Consider the following 15,973-nt stretch of genomic DNA (forward strand, 5'->3'; position numbering starts at 1 on the left):
TAAAATAATAGTTATTATTAAAAAATAGAGATCAGAGAAGCAGCCAGATAAACACAATCTCATTTTCAAAATGATTTCAAAATTTGGTATTCATAATTAAATAATAAGCTAAGTGCAGTGTGGGGGAGACAATACTAAATGGATTACTAGTCTGATCTGGAGAAACAAATCTGATGTTTCTAAATATGTATTAAGGATTTATAATACCCTAAACATATTTGGGAGTGGAATGTTGAAAAGCTACTTAGTGACATAGGTATTCTTGAAAATCGTATCCTTAGTAATAGCTACTCCAACAGCCTTACTCTCACTCTAGAATAGTGAAATTTGCAAAGCATTTATGTATTGTCGTAGGTAAGTAAGAGGCTGGCATTTTGTCTGAACCACATCTCATAGATAAAGAGCAAGTCTGAAGACAATTCCCCTCCAATGATCATCTCCAAACATAGGAAGAACCTGTAGGTAGGTACATAGTGTCTTGATAACCCAGAGATGAATATCATGATACTGCCTCAGAACACATTTCTGAAGATGACATGACACTGTTGTTCTAATGCTGACTGGGCAAAGACATGAGAGACACTCCAGAAGATACCTCTTTCTTATCACCAGTACTTCCAACATGTGATACCAAACTCTGACTAGAGTTGGCAAACCTCAAATAGTTTGGTTTGGAAATGCAATGGAGAACTCAGAAACTGATCCCAACCTTATCTGAACTGTGAACAGAAACTTTGCAAGAAGATCAGAGCCAATCGACAGTTTTTCAGTAGAAGTAGTCTGAAAGGAAATGTAGTTTTGTCAAATTTGAAATATTTTGTGGAAACATTCATTTTGATGGAAAAGTTTCAAAACAATTAAAAAACTAAATGAAATATTTTGTTTGGAGTTTCTCATTTCATTTCAACTATGATATGATATTGTGTTTTGACTTTATCAAAGATAATATTTTGAGAAGGTCATTTTCAAGTTTCCAAATTAAAATATGACAGAACTTCCATTCCATTAAATATTTCGAGATTTTAATTTTTCACCCTGATTTGTGACAAAAACAAATGTCAAAATATCTGAATTTCTTGTAGGATGGAAATTCCATTTTCTGACCAGCTCTAAAGACTATGAAGACTCTGAGAAGAACCTTATGAAACTTTTTGTTCTTCCTCTCTATGGGTTAACCAGAAATAATGTGAGAACAGTTTACCTTATAGTACTTCATCATTTCCAGTCCTGGATATAACCTGGATTTACATAAACTGCACACTGAAAATTATAGCTGCTCAAACTCTTTGTTATGAACAGTTTATTGAATTTTCCACATTGTTTCTTTCTATTATCAAAGTGTGATTCTCCCAAATTTGGTCATTACTCATAATCATTTGATTAATAGTATTTGGGAACCTATTTTCTTTGGGCTGCAGTGTTGTTTGAGAATCCTTAATAATGAACTAAATCAAAAAAATCACATTTTTGTTTCTCTTCCCTGACTGAATGAGCACTTCTGGCATAAGCACAGAAGTTCAGAATCTTTTTCATGATAATACCTGTATTAATCCTAACAACAACTCCTCCCCTAACATTTGCAGTGATATGAATGTGGATAGAATGACAAACCAAAAGGTATGAAGATGGTCAGATCAAACCATGATTCTGATTTTCATAGAATCATAGTCGTATAGGACTGGAAGGGACCTTGAAAGGTCATGTAGTCCAGTCTCTTGCACTCAAGACAGGAAAACATAATAACTAGACCATTCCTGACAGGTGTTTATCTAACCTGTTCTTAAAAACCTCCAATGATGGAGATTGCACAACTTCCCTTGGCAATTTGTTCCAGTGCTTAATTACCCTGACAGTTAGGAAGTTTTTCCTTGTGTGTAACCTAAACCTCTCTTGCTGCAATTTAAGTCCATTACTTCTTGTCCTATCCTCAGAGGTTAAGGAGAACAACTTTTTACCCTCCTCCTTGTAACAGCCTTTTATGATTTGAAAACGGTTATCATGTCCCACCTCAGTCTTTTCTTCTCCAGTCTAAACAACCCCAATTTTTTCAATCTTTTGTTATAGGTCATGTTTTCTAGCTCTTTAATCATTTTGCTGCTCTCCTCTGGACTTTCTCCAGTTTGTCCACATCTTTCCTGAAATGTGGTACCCAGAACTGGAAACAATACTCCCGCTGAGGCCTTATCAGTGCAGAGTAGAATGGAAGAATTACTTCTGGTGTCTTGCTTACAACACTTCTGCTATTACATCCAAGAATGATGTTTTTTTTTTTTTTTTGCTACAGTGTTACATGGTTGACTCATATTTAGCTTGTGACTCACTATAACCCCTAGATCCCTTTCTGCAGTACTCCTTCCTAGGCAGTCATTTCCCATTTTGTATGTGTGTAATTGATTATTCCTTCTTAAAAAGAGTGCTTTGCATTTGCCCTTATTGAATTTCATCCTATTTACTTTAGACCATTTCTCTAGTTTGTCCAGATCATTTTGAATTTTAATCCTATCCTCCAAAGCACTTGCAACCCCTCCCATTTTGGTATCATCCACAAACTTTGTAAGTGTACTCTCTATGCCTTTATCTAAATCATTTATGAAGATATTGAACAGGATCAGGACCGATTCCTGTGGGACCTCCCTCGATATGCCCTTCCAGCTTGACTGTGTGAACCATTGATAACTACTCTGTGGGAATCATTTTCCAACCAGTTATGTACCTCCTCCCCTTATAGTAGCTCCATCTAGGCTGTATTTGCCTAGTTTGTTTATAAGAAGGTTATGCCTTCAAAAGCCTTACTAAGGTCAAGATATACCACATCTACCGCTTCCTCTCCATCCACAAGGTTTGTTACCTTGATTTGGTAGGTTGATATGATATGATTTGGACTTGACAAATCTGTGTTGACTGTTACTTCTCACCTTATTATCTTGTAGGTGTTTGGAAATGGATTAATTATTTGCTCCATTATCTTTCTGTGTACTAAAATTAAGATGACTGGTCTGTAATTCCCCAGATTGTCCTTATTTCCCTTTCTATAGATTGGTATTATATTTGCACTTTTCTAGCCCTCTGGAATCTCTCCCATCTTCCAAGAGTTTTCGAAGATAATTGCTAATGGCTCACATATAACCTCAGTCAGCTCCTTAAGTATTCTAGGATATATTTTGCAATTGTGTATATTTTCTCACTGTTCACCCAGCTCTATTGAAAATAGAAAAATGAGTGGAAAACTTTAGTTTTTGAACTGGAAGATTTGGGTCATGTCTGGTTCTAGTTTCAGGTGGAAGTCCAGATCACTTATTCACGTTGATTTTCAGTCCTTTGGAATCACTCAGTAAAGACTGGAAATTTAGCTTGACACTTTCATGCCCTGCCCCGACTGCTGAGTCTTTCATCCACACTACAAAGAACAATCTCTCTTGGAAATAATCTTCTTGAGCACCTTATCTTTCCTAAGATTCTGTCATATGTTCTAGATTTGCAGTTTGTTTTAAAGCTATTAGAATTTCTTTGTGGCCTATAACATGTCAGTCTTTTAATTGCCAATGTTAATTATATGAGATTCTTAGACACAGTATAGATTTTATTTCAAAATTGCTACCTTAACAATTCTGTTATATGTACTGTAGCACAGATGATGAAGTGAATGACTTGTTGCTTATTTGCCTTTTCCCTGATGTGCTGCATGAAAAGAATTTGAGTACAGGATATGCATGGACAGCCACTGTGCTAATAGTTTAGAATACAGAGATAATAAAAGGATTCATGGAATTAAACTATCAAACTATTTTCTCCTATATTAGCATTTCGGAGAAATGTAATTTTATTAATGGAACACACAGCATCAAATGTGTTGAAATAGCATTAAATGAAGTTTGTTCTGATTAAAATTATTTATTCACATTGGAGACTACCCTATTTCTCTATTTAGTGATTGATGGCATTTCATTTTGAGTAAGTTGATTATCCCTGTCACACTGTCTGGAGTGGCTCACGACCAAGAGTGCCAACATCAGGGCAGACTTAAAAGCAGGACGGAAAACTCATCCGGTGGTATGTTCTATAATTAGATTTCACCAACCCAGTCACAAATGTGAACTCCTGGGTCACTGTAACAATCTTACTATGGAGTCACATACAGTCCCCTTGGGTACTCCAATCCATCCTTCCACCAAGGCAAGCTGGACTTAGTGATAAATGGTTACTGACACCAAAAATCACAAAATATTCAGGTTTCTCCCAATCCCAACAGACCAGTCACTTACCCCAGATCAATTGGTACCTTAGATCTTACACCAAAGACAATTCTAGTAGCCAATCCTATAGTAAACTAACTAAGAATTTATTAACTAGGAAAAAAGAAATGAGAGAGCTATTTGGAGGTTAAAGCAGGCAACATATATATAAAAATGAGCTTAGTCTATGGTTCCAAAAGTTGACAGAGAAGTAGTAAATTGTCAACACTGAATGTCTTTTTAGAGTTAGCACAGGTTGACCCTGGGAATCCCTGCTTTCGTTTCTTATGAGTTATCCTTGAGTATATGCAGAAATGGACTAAGAGACGCCAGCACGAAGAGGATTTTGATGAGGACATGGTCAAAGATGTTCCTGAAAGCACGAGCTGTGGCAATTGGGACATCATGGTGGCAGTGGGGCTGGTTGATACAGTGGAATGCCGATTCTGGGCCAGGCAAACAAGCACAGACTGGTGGGATTGCATAGTGTTGCAGGTATGGGATGATTCACAGTAGCTGCGAAACTTGCACATGCATAAGGCCATTTTCCTGGAACTCTGTGAGTTGCTTTCCCTCACCCAGAAGTGCAGGAATACCAAGATGAGAGCTGCCCTGACAGTTGAGAAGTGAGTGGCAATAGCCCCGTGGAAGCTTGAAACGCATCACTGTTACTGGTCAGTCAGGAATCAATTTGGAGTGGGCAAGTCTACTGTGGGTGCTGCTGTGATCCAAGTAGCCAATGCAATCGTTGCCATTCTATTATCAAGGGTAGTGATTCTGGGACATGTGTAGGTCATAGTGGATGGCTTTGCTGCAATGGGGTTCCTTAACTGTGGTGGGGTGATAGATGGAATGCGTATCCCAATCTTGGCACTGGACTACCTTGCCAACCAGTACATAAACCACAAGCGGTACTTCTCAATGGTGCTGCAAGCACTGCTGGATCACAAGGTTCATTTCACTGACATCAACATGGGATGGGCGGGAAAGGTGCATGACGCTCGCATCTTTAGGAACTCTGGGCTGTTCGAGCAGCTGCAAGAAGGGACTTACTTCGCAGACCAGAAAATTACCATTGGGGATGTTGAAATGCCAATAGTTATCCTTGGAGACCCAGCCTACCCCTTGCTCCCATGGCTCATGAAGCCTTACACAGGCAGCCTGGACAGTAGTAAGGAGCAGTTCAACTATAGGCTGAGCAAGTGCAGAATGGTGGTAGAATGTGCCTTTGGACATTTAAAAGCTCGCTGGTGCTGTTTGCTGACTAGGTTAGACCTCAGCGCAACCAACATTCCCATTGTTATTGCTGCTTGCTGTGTGCTCCATAATATCTGTGAGAGTAAGGGGGAGACTTTATGGTGGGGTGGGAGGTTGAGGCAAATCACCTCATGTCTGATTTTGAGCAGCCAGACACCAGGGTTATTAGAAGAGCACAGCTAGGCACACTGCACATCAGAGAGGCTTTGAAAACCAGTTTCATGGCTGGCCAGGCTTCAGTGTGACAGTTGTGTGTGTTTCTCCTTGATGCAAACCTGCCCCCTTTGTTGATTTTAATTCCCTGTAAGCCAACCACCCTCCCCCTTCAAAATAAAGTAGCTATTGTTTTGAAACCATGCATTCTTTTTTTAATAATTAAAAAAAATAGATAATGGATAAGGTAGCCCCCTTAGGGTGGGGGAGGAGGGAAGGACAAGGCAACATTGTTTATTGTGGCCACACTACAAATGAAACTTCTTGAATGACAGCCTTATGTTGCTTGCGCCATCCTCTGGAGTGGAGTGGCTGGATGCCCGGAGCCTCCCCGCACCCACGTTCTTGGGCGTCTGGGTGAGGAGGCTATGGAACATGGGGAGGAGGGTTGGCGGTTATACAGTGGATGCAGTGTGGGGGTCTGTGCTCTTGTTGGCTTTCCTGCAGCTCCTACACACGCTTCATCATGTCCGTTTGCTCTCCCATTAGCCTCAGCTTCACGTCCTGCCTCCGCTCTTCATGCTCACTCAATTCTTTCCTGGCCTCTGCCGCTGAATGCCTCCATGCACTGAGCTGTGCCCTATCAGTGCGGGAGGACTGCATCAGCTCAGAAAACATGTCATCGCGAGTGTGCTTTTTTCGCCTTCTAATCTGCGATAACCTCAGAGACGGAGGTGATAAGGGGGAGCGTAGCCACATTTGCACCTTTGGGGAGATAAAAAGAGAGAGTAAATTTGGGTTGGCTTCTTATGCCTTCATAACATGTGGGAATGTTTTCAAACTGCAGTGCCTCCCTTTACCAGAGCAAGCAATGGGTTGGGTTTCACATTTAAAAGGAGGGGCTGCAATATTTGGGTAGATGTGCAGCACACACACCTACCTCCACCCCACCGCATAGCCATTCTCTGGGATGATCCCTTTTAGCCAAGCGCAAACAGCCCAGCATGAACGGGGTCCTTTTACTGTTCCCTTACAACAATTCTCCTGTTTCAACCAGGTGACCATGAACACTATTGCTTTTAAACCCTGTACTGTAGTTACAAATGTGCACTCACAAGAAGTGCCTTCTCCGGCTTCAGGGTCAGGGATCCCGCTTTGGGAGGGTATTGGCTCCAGGGTGATGAAAAGTTCCTGGCTGCCGGGGAGAATGGATTCACCGCTTGCCTGCTGCGCATTCTCCTCCTTCTCCTCCTCCTCCTCCTCTTCCTCATCCAAAAAATCCTCCTCCATGTTTCATGAGACTCCCCCCTTGTAGGCGTGGACAGTGATGGGATAGTGGTAGGGTTCCCACCTAGAATGCCATGCAGCTGTTCATAGAAGCAGCATGTGTGGGGCTCTGACCCGGAGCGACCATTTGCCTCCTTTGTCTTTTGGTAGGCTTGCCTGAGCTCCTTAACTTTCACACAACACTGCTGTGTGTCCCCGGTGTAGCCTCTGTGCAACATGCCCTGTGAGATTTTGGCAAATATATTTGCATTTCTTCTTTTGGATCGGAGTTCTGCTTGCACAGATTCTTCTCCCCATACAGCAATCAGATCCAGTGTCTCCCTTTCGGTCCATGCTGGAGCTCGTTTGCGATTCTGGGACTGTATGGTCACCTGTGCTGCTGACCAAACAGGAAATGAAATTCAAAAGTTAGTGGGGCTTTTCCTGTGTACCTGGCTAGTGCATCAGAGTTCAAACTGCTGTCCAGAGCGGTCACAATGGAGCACTCTGGGATAGCTCCCGGAGGCCAATACCGTCGATATGTGTCCGCAGTACCCCAAATTCTACCCAGCAAGCTCGATTTTAGCACTACTCCCCTTGCCGGAGAGGACTACAGAAGTCGATTTTAAGAGCTTTTTATGTTGACGGAATGGGGTTGGTTGTGTGGATGCGGTCATTTTTAAATCGACCTAACACGGCTAAATTCGATCTAACCATGTAATGTAGACCAGGGTTAAGAAAACTCTACTAAAGAATGATAACAGAACTTAAAACTACAAGAAACTCAGCTGGTTTGATATTTCACAAATTCAAAACTTGGAGATTGCTCACTGAGATTAGTGACTAAAGATGGTCAGAAAATTTCACTGGTGATACAATTTTGATCACAAGCAGAATTTCATGACTATTTTTACAGGTTTTTCCTCCCATTTCCAATCAGTGAAGCTTTTAAGCAAACATGGGTCTTGTTTCATGCAAATCTGAGGTTGATTTATAGTTTCACATCAGATTTATGGGAAATTTGCATTTCCAGATGGAGTGCAACATCAAATGAGTTAGAATTAGATGATTTCTGAAGACTCTCACTTTGGGTTTTCAAGATCATTTGAGTCCCAACACTTTTATGAAACTTGAGTTAGTGAATGGAACTTAAAAGCACCTGGACCAAAATCAAATAAACTATTCACACAAATCTCTTAAAAGTTACACTACCGTGTCTTCTTTATGTACTCCAGTTCATCTTTTCTAATATCACACTTTCAGGTATAAATCCAGTGAGTAACACCAATTACTTCATTACTTTTGGTGTTTGGTGCAACATAAGAATCTATACAGACAGACAGGTAAGTAGATCAATAAACTGACAGATAGAAAGAGATACATGTCAGAATTTGGATATGTGATGTCCTGCGGGCCCCTTGATAAGTGCAGAGATGAGGTGCTCACCATTGGTGTTCACTGTTGCTCAGAATAGGACCGTTATGTGAAACAGTGGGATTTCAGAGCCAGATACATATGCATAGCCATGGAACTTGTTTTTTAATATGGAGAGAGAGTTTAGCAGATTGAACCAGAGGAATTGTGTCTTTCCAATCTCAATGTAAAAGACATTTTGCTGGGATTTGGGCATTTTGCTCACTAGTAATATAGCTGAAAAGCATATGTGTTTGGATGTTGTTGGCACAGCTTTAAAGTAAGCAAAGGCAATGTCCAAGATTATGAGTAGCTGTTTGGCACAGGGAGAGAGATGCACATACATAATTTAGAGCATTGTGGAATTAGGAATATTCATCTCAAGTAGTTTTCTACAAATAAGTTAGCGTGTGTGTGTGTGTGTGTGTGTGTGTGTGTGTGTGTGTGTGTGTGTTGCTATGAGTATCTGAATTTCATTACACCTGAAATCTTAACAAGCTTAATTCTAATGATCACTGCTGTCTTTTTGTATCAACACATGTAAGCCACCTAAGCAATTCCATGTGACAGAGGCATAACGGTCAAAGAAACACAGTCAAAGAATTAGAGACACACAGTTGGTAACTTCTGATCTGGATCTACATCTAGATCTTAAATTTCCCCAAATTCCGGAGTATTCAGATACTGGGTTCTGGTTCAGCTTGTTATAGAGATAGGATTTCTAAAAGCCCTACTATAGTTTTGAAAACAGCCAAAACAAATTTTTACATTTTTTTAAAGTAAAGGCTCCCAGGCAGAACTGTCTGTGCTGAACGCTTGGAGAGAATCTTTACTGCAACATTACTAACCCCTGGAAATAAAGGGTTTTTAGTGGAATGCAAAATATGATATATCAGAACAGATAGATTAATGGTCCATCTAGTCTAGCATCCTGCTTTAGGCAATAGCATTTACTGGATTCATCACAGGGTAAAAACAACCCTTTTCACCTCGAAAGCACCTACCTAATCGTCCAGTACTACAAACTCCTGGGTGATGGACATTTCTTCCTGACCCCACAGCTGGTGATTTGTTATTGCCCTGAAGCATAAGGACCGATAGCCCCAGGAATTGTTACCCTTATTTGTGTAGCTTAAGATTTTTTTTTTAATCACTTACCACAAGGACCATGTTTTTGAAGGGTTTGCCTTTGTGCACATGCCATATGTGTGTGCTCAGTCAGATGCTGCTTTGCACAAATTATTTCCCAAAGTGAATTCACCATTGTAGTAATTATACAGGGGTATAAATGCATGTACCCACAAGAGAAGAAGCCCTTTAAAATTTTAGTATAAATGCATGTACCCAAAAGAGAAGAAGCCCTTTAAAAATTTGACCCTGAATTACCAACTCAGATACTATGGTGCTGGGATTCATTTTAATAATAACAAAAACAATACAGTAATAAATAATAAAAATAAAATTTTAAATATCTAGCTCTTATATAGGCCTTTTCATGAATAGATCTCAAAAGTAATTTACAAAGGAGGTCAGTAACACTGATCAATAATAACCCACAGCAGCACTTTTTGCAGCTTATGTTATGTAAAAATAAATAAACAATCCCTTTATCCATTTTATATTGCTTTCCTTTTTATTTCATCGATTGTGCACCTGTTCTTCCATGGCACAGGCAGAATAGGATCAACCAACTGACCATCACTACACCAATCTTTATTTTCAAATACTACAACTGTAGCTTCCCCTCTGAAGAGTGTGGAACACACAGCCCCACTCTGATGATGAAGGGGATATAATGCGCACGGTGATTTGATCTATATTAAATAATGCATAAGGAAGGATTAAAGATAGTGATTCACCAAGAGACAGAGCTTAATGGTTCACATTGTTTAGCATGTATCTGGGGCAATAAAAGAGCAATTTGTATCTGATTAGGATATTAGCTTTACACATAATAACATTTGCCAACCTAACTGCACTTTGTCATAGAAGGAAAATGAATATTTTATACAAACCAAAATATCTGATCACATTGAAACAGAACCATATAGCAAGGGATTGGTTCCCTGGCACTAGTTTAGCTTTTTTCTGATTTGCGCCTCCTCAACGGATAGAAAAGCAAGATCCACTTTTTCATTTTTAATGAGCAGGAAGGTCTTTGTAAAGAATGTATTAAAACCTTTTCAGACTCACGAACCTTTCTATAATATACTGGTCTCTTTTTTGGAAGACATACATTTGTGTATAATAAGTTTGTTATGCAGCGGGACTAATAATGGGCTTGAGGTTCAGTCAGGGAGTTACCTTATGTTGCAGCACTGTATAAAAGCTGAAGCCTCATGCAGATTGTGTGTGTGCATTGCTGTTTTTTCCAGGATGCCTATCACATCTGAAAGGGAAGCCACCATGCAAGAGTCCAAATGCATCTGAACCTTAAATCAGTTCTGTTTTTGGAAGAGATCTTAGAACTACTGTCTGTCAAAATCAGGAGTGAATTGACAGGAGTCAGCACTCTATCATTTACATTGCGAACACAGGCCAGTGACATTTTGACAAACACAGCTCCAACTGCATCTCAGCAGCTTAGTGTAAGGTCAGAACAGAAATGTCCTCCAAGAAACAAACTGGATTCCTCAGAGGTAGGATGTAAAGCCTTTCATTTCTAGGTTACTGTAGATTCAAATTTGGTTCAGCTGACTAGAATAATGAAAATGTGTGTTTATTTAATGGTTAGTGGAAGGCAGGTCTGGTTCTAGGGGAAGGCAGGCAGTGCGATTGCACTGGGCACCTTTGTCCAGGGGACCCTACTAGGATGACCAGACAGCAAATGTAAAAAATCGGGACAGAGGGTGGGGGGTAATAGGAGCCTATATAAGAAAAAGACCCCAAAATCGGGACTGTCCCTATAAAATCGGGACATCTGGTCACCCTACCCTATACTGCTCTGCTGCTCAGATTATTTTTTTCCCTCCACTCTGATTGGCCAACCTTTGTTTGTTTTGTTCGCTCCCATTGGCTGGCAAAGGGGCTACATCCTCTGCTGTTGGGAGGATGCCATGAAAGAGTTTGTGGACCTCTCAGTCCTTGGTTATGGTGTCTCCAGTGGCAGGATGGTGTGGTCAAATCTTGTATTGCTACTCATGTATGCTGGGTCCTTTCTGTAGACAAAATACTTTCATCTCAAGAGTGGTCAATCATAGCACATAAAATTCCCTCTGCCAATAACTCATCATTGCCTATCTTTAAAAAGGTCTCTGCAGATCTAATTTAAATTAAAGGATGCATCACAAAAGGGACGTGAGCTAGCACAGGCTTCCTGGTGGCTTTGTCTTTGTAACAGCTGTTGAGCTTAGTCATGTGGTTCATTTACATTCATTTACTGAGTGACAAACTGTTGTGATTCAAAATCATGTAAATGTTGATAGGGAACAAGCTTGCCTTAGTGCTCCGCATATTGGAAGGACCCAAATGCCTTTGAGGTAACTGTACGATGCATGTAATAGAAAGCAGCTACTGCTAATATGTTGGGACAGAGTGTTAGGCAACTGAAAAAAAGCTAGATAGCCATTAAATAAACCTTACCAGAGCATTTTGGAACTTGACCCAATATAAGAATAGCCCTGTTAATGGACTGCTGGATGCACATTTTGACTTTACTTTTAAATTTCCACTTACCGGTATTCAGTGTGCAGCCTTCTCTGGTGGCTCAGCAGGCACTAACTGTGAGCCAGGGAGCTTTGGCTTAATTCTTAAAATAGAGTAGAAGTGAGGCCTCTGCAACCTTTCAAAATTAAGCTAGCCATACTTAATTCACTTGGACATTAGTGTTCTCTGACTGCATTTCAGAGGATGGATGAGAAAGATAAAGTCATTAATAATTCAGCTGCATTAGATTAAGAGAGAGGAAAAGCTAGATAAAAAAAGTCATGTCAATTAAAGGGAAAAAAGATTACAAAGAAGAGTGAGCTTCAGCTTCTGCAGTGACGGGTGAACCTCCAGAGTTTCAAAACTCTGATTCAGAGAACACCCAAACGCATTTGGATTTATGTCTGGCTGTATACAAACATGGTCGGGTTTGTAAAATTAAGTCTCAAAGAAAAGGCTTTCTTATGCATTTTCCCAGATGAGACTAGGAACAGCTGAGAGGTATAATATAATGCAAAATAGTTAATTTCAACGTTGTGGAGCTCAACTATAGTTTGATTTTGTGCAAAGACTCAACGGTTCTTATTCATTTTATTTCAACTTGTTCATCCAGCCCTAAATGGAAATAAGTCAAGCTAAAGAATTATCAGATTTAATATAAAACAATTCATTCTATCTCTCCATCTATCTATAATTCAACAGGCCCCTGCAGGCTACAGGTCCCACATTGCTTTTTAATTTGAGTGTCTCCTTTTTATGTTATGAGAAAAAGTAAATAAGAGAATCTCAACCTGCTTTCTCTATACCATTCATTATTTTGTATATGGTAACAAATACATGACTGTTTTTGACTATGATACACATCACTTGATAGGGACAGTCGGAATAGAATTCAGCTCTTTCTGCTCCAAAACCACAAGCACCTACCACTTTATTTAACAGAGAATCCCGTTTAGTTGTTGGGCCTGTGACACATAATTGAACAGTTCTGATCCCATTCAGTAAAGGGCAGCGGTATGCAAACATGCAAGCCACTTCATTACAGTATATTTAACATATGTGCTTGTAATGTCTTCCTTTTTCTAATCTAAAGCAACAGGGCCTGTGTCTGATCACACTTTTATTTTATTTTATTTTATTTTATTTTATTTTGACTTTAGTGGCGTTATTCCTGATTTTCTTCTTCTATAGGATCCTCAGAGACTTCTCATGCCTCTAATAATATTTGCTGCCTTGTCTTGACCTTTCTTTTGTCTGCTGTATCTTTTTCAGTGATGAGGTGACCAACACTGTGAATGCAATATGCATCAAAGATAGCCCTAAGCCACACCATTCAGATGCTGATTCCCTATCACCTGGTAGAACTGGCAATGAGGCTCCCACTTCATATCTAGCTGCCATAGTTTGGGAAACACATGAATTTAGGTTTCTGAGTAGCAGCCATGTTAGTCTGTATCAGCCAAAAGAACGAGGAGTACTTGTGGAACCTTAGAGATTAACAAATTTATTTGAGCGTAGGCTTTTGTGGGCTAAAACCCACTTCATCGGATGCATGCAGTGGAAAATACAGTAGGAAGATATATATACACAGAGGACATAAAAAGAATGTGTGTTGCCATGCCAACTATAATGAGAATAATCAGTTAAGGTGGGCTATTATCAGCAGGAGGAAAAAAACACCTTTGTAGTGATAATCAGGATGGCCCATTTCCAACAGTTGACATCGGGACTGTCCCTATAAAATCGGGACATCTGGTCACCCTACCCTATACTGCTCTGCTGCTCAAATTAATTTTTTTCCTCCACTCTGATTGGCCAACCTTTGTTTGTTTTGTTTGCTCCTATTGGCTGGCAAAGGGGCTAAATCCTCTGCTGTTGGGAGGACACCATGAAAGAGTTTGGGGACCTCTCAGTCCTTGGTTATGGTGTCTCCAGTGGCAGGATGGTGTGGTTAAATCTTGTATTGCTACTCATGCTACTGGATCAACTGTTGGAAATGGGCCACGAAAGCTTTTGGAAAAAGGTGGAAGCCCTGCCGAGACTCCCATTAAGAGAGTATTAAAATAATTAAACCTAGTCAGTTTGGTGGTATGAACTGGGTAACAACCTGAGCTAATCGTATAACTGTAGAAAATAATTTCATATCAGACCTGACACATGAGTTTTAAAGGACCAGGGTGTGGTGAAAGTGATGGCTAAAGTCTTGAACTGACTCAGTCTGCCCAAGAAAATCCCCTCAACAAGTTCCATCCAATACTCACTGACATCAGTGGGAATCTCATTGATGGAAACATTACTGTTTTCTGGGGACATCCCTCAGTGATGATGTATAATTGTCCATCATCACCTACAGAGTTTTATGTCTTAGGTATGATAGGAACCTCCAGAGAATAGTTCAGTTCAGTCACCCAAGGCCACCAAAGAAAGAATTCATGGCCAGTCGGCAAAAGCCTCTGAAAATGTTAAGAAAATGACTCTGGATCTGATCTATAACCAGCCAGAGAGCAACTCAGAATGACCCCTTACATTATAGTATTCACTCCAAAGGAACACTGGACACTGGAAACCACACTGGAACCTACTGAAGTTCTCAGTGATATCCAGGTCTATGGTCTCTGACTTCTCAATAATTGCACAGGAATGGGTGATATAAGCCTAAGAGGTGATTGATAGGTTCTCCAATAACAGGGGTTTGTTTCTCTAATATGGAGGCGTAAGAACAATGTGAAAATAATCTACTGAACATATGTCCTATATACCTCACAGAAATACCATACAGCTCAACACAATTAGCTATTTCTCCTCATAAGAAGCCCAAAACTGGAACATCAGAGGTATAATGAAGAGAAGCAATTGAATTTAGAATGTATATGCCTCATCTATGATCTTGTTATTGTATAATATTCAAAGCAGAAATATTAACCATAGAGCATAAGACCTTTATGGGGGACATGTCAGAGAGGCAGCCGCTCCGTTTACTTTCTGCGGGTGTTTATTTTATGTTGTAATTATAGGAGCTATTGAACTGGTCTTTGGTTTGACATGACCTAAAATAAAATATTTTACATTGATTCAAAATTTTTCAGCAAAACTGAATTTTTTCCCATGGAAATAATTGATTTTTCAGAAATTTCATTTTCTGTCAAAAACAAAACAAAAGAAAATCAAAAACATTTTGATAGAAAATCCCCAATCAGTGTAGCTGGGACCCAGATCAGTTTTGGTTTTTCAGCACAAACACTTTTCAACTGATGAGGTTGGCAAAATGAAAACAACAATTCCTGTTGTGTGTGTCCTGTTGTGGTGTCCTTTTCTATTAGAGGTGGGCCAAAACAGGAATCTTTTGGGATATGGGGAAAAAAACAGATCAAAATCCAGACTCTGACACACAAACACACACACACACACACACAGAGTACTTTTTGAAACACTACGGTGTTTATTTTTCCCCTTTGTCACAGTCACTGCAAGGTTATGAAGAATAAAGAATTTCCTATCTAAATTATGGCCCATTTTGCTTGAGCAAATAACTAACACTCTGGGACATCAGCAGAATTGCATAGATGCATCAGCTACTCATTGCAATTGGTAATAGTGCTGACCATAATGAATTTATTAGCTGTTCGTATTCTATATATTTCCATGAGTCCAATATAGTTAAGCAGTAAATAAATTTGCCAGTAAAATAAAAGAGAGCTAGGAAAATAGCTCCTATATACCAGCATAAATGCAGTAATGATTGAAGCTCCCAGGGTCAGTAAGCAGATGGTTTTATAGCAGGAAACAAAACGGATCATTGTAGCAGAAGAGTCTGAGGATTCACACAGCCTTTGATTGATAGGCACAAGTCTAGAGACATTTCTGCTATAGTAGATTTACACTGAAGGGACCACCACAGGGTTTTAGTTGCTGCTTTAAATATCCCTCCAGTGCAAGAACAACTATCCATGTTCCACTCCGTGGTGGTTCTGGATGTCTTGCTGGAGAAAGGCATTCAGTTCATCCAT

Source organism: Chrysemys picta, chromosome 4 (assembly GCF_011386835.1).
Source record: "Chrysemys picta bellii isolate R12L10 chromosome 4, ASM1138683v2, whole genome shotgun sequence".
Lineage (NCBI taxonomy): Eukaryota > Metazoa > Chordata > Testudines > Emydidae > Chrysemys > Chrysemys picta.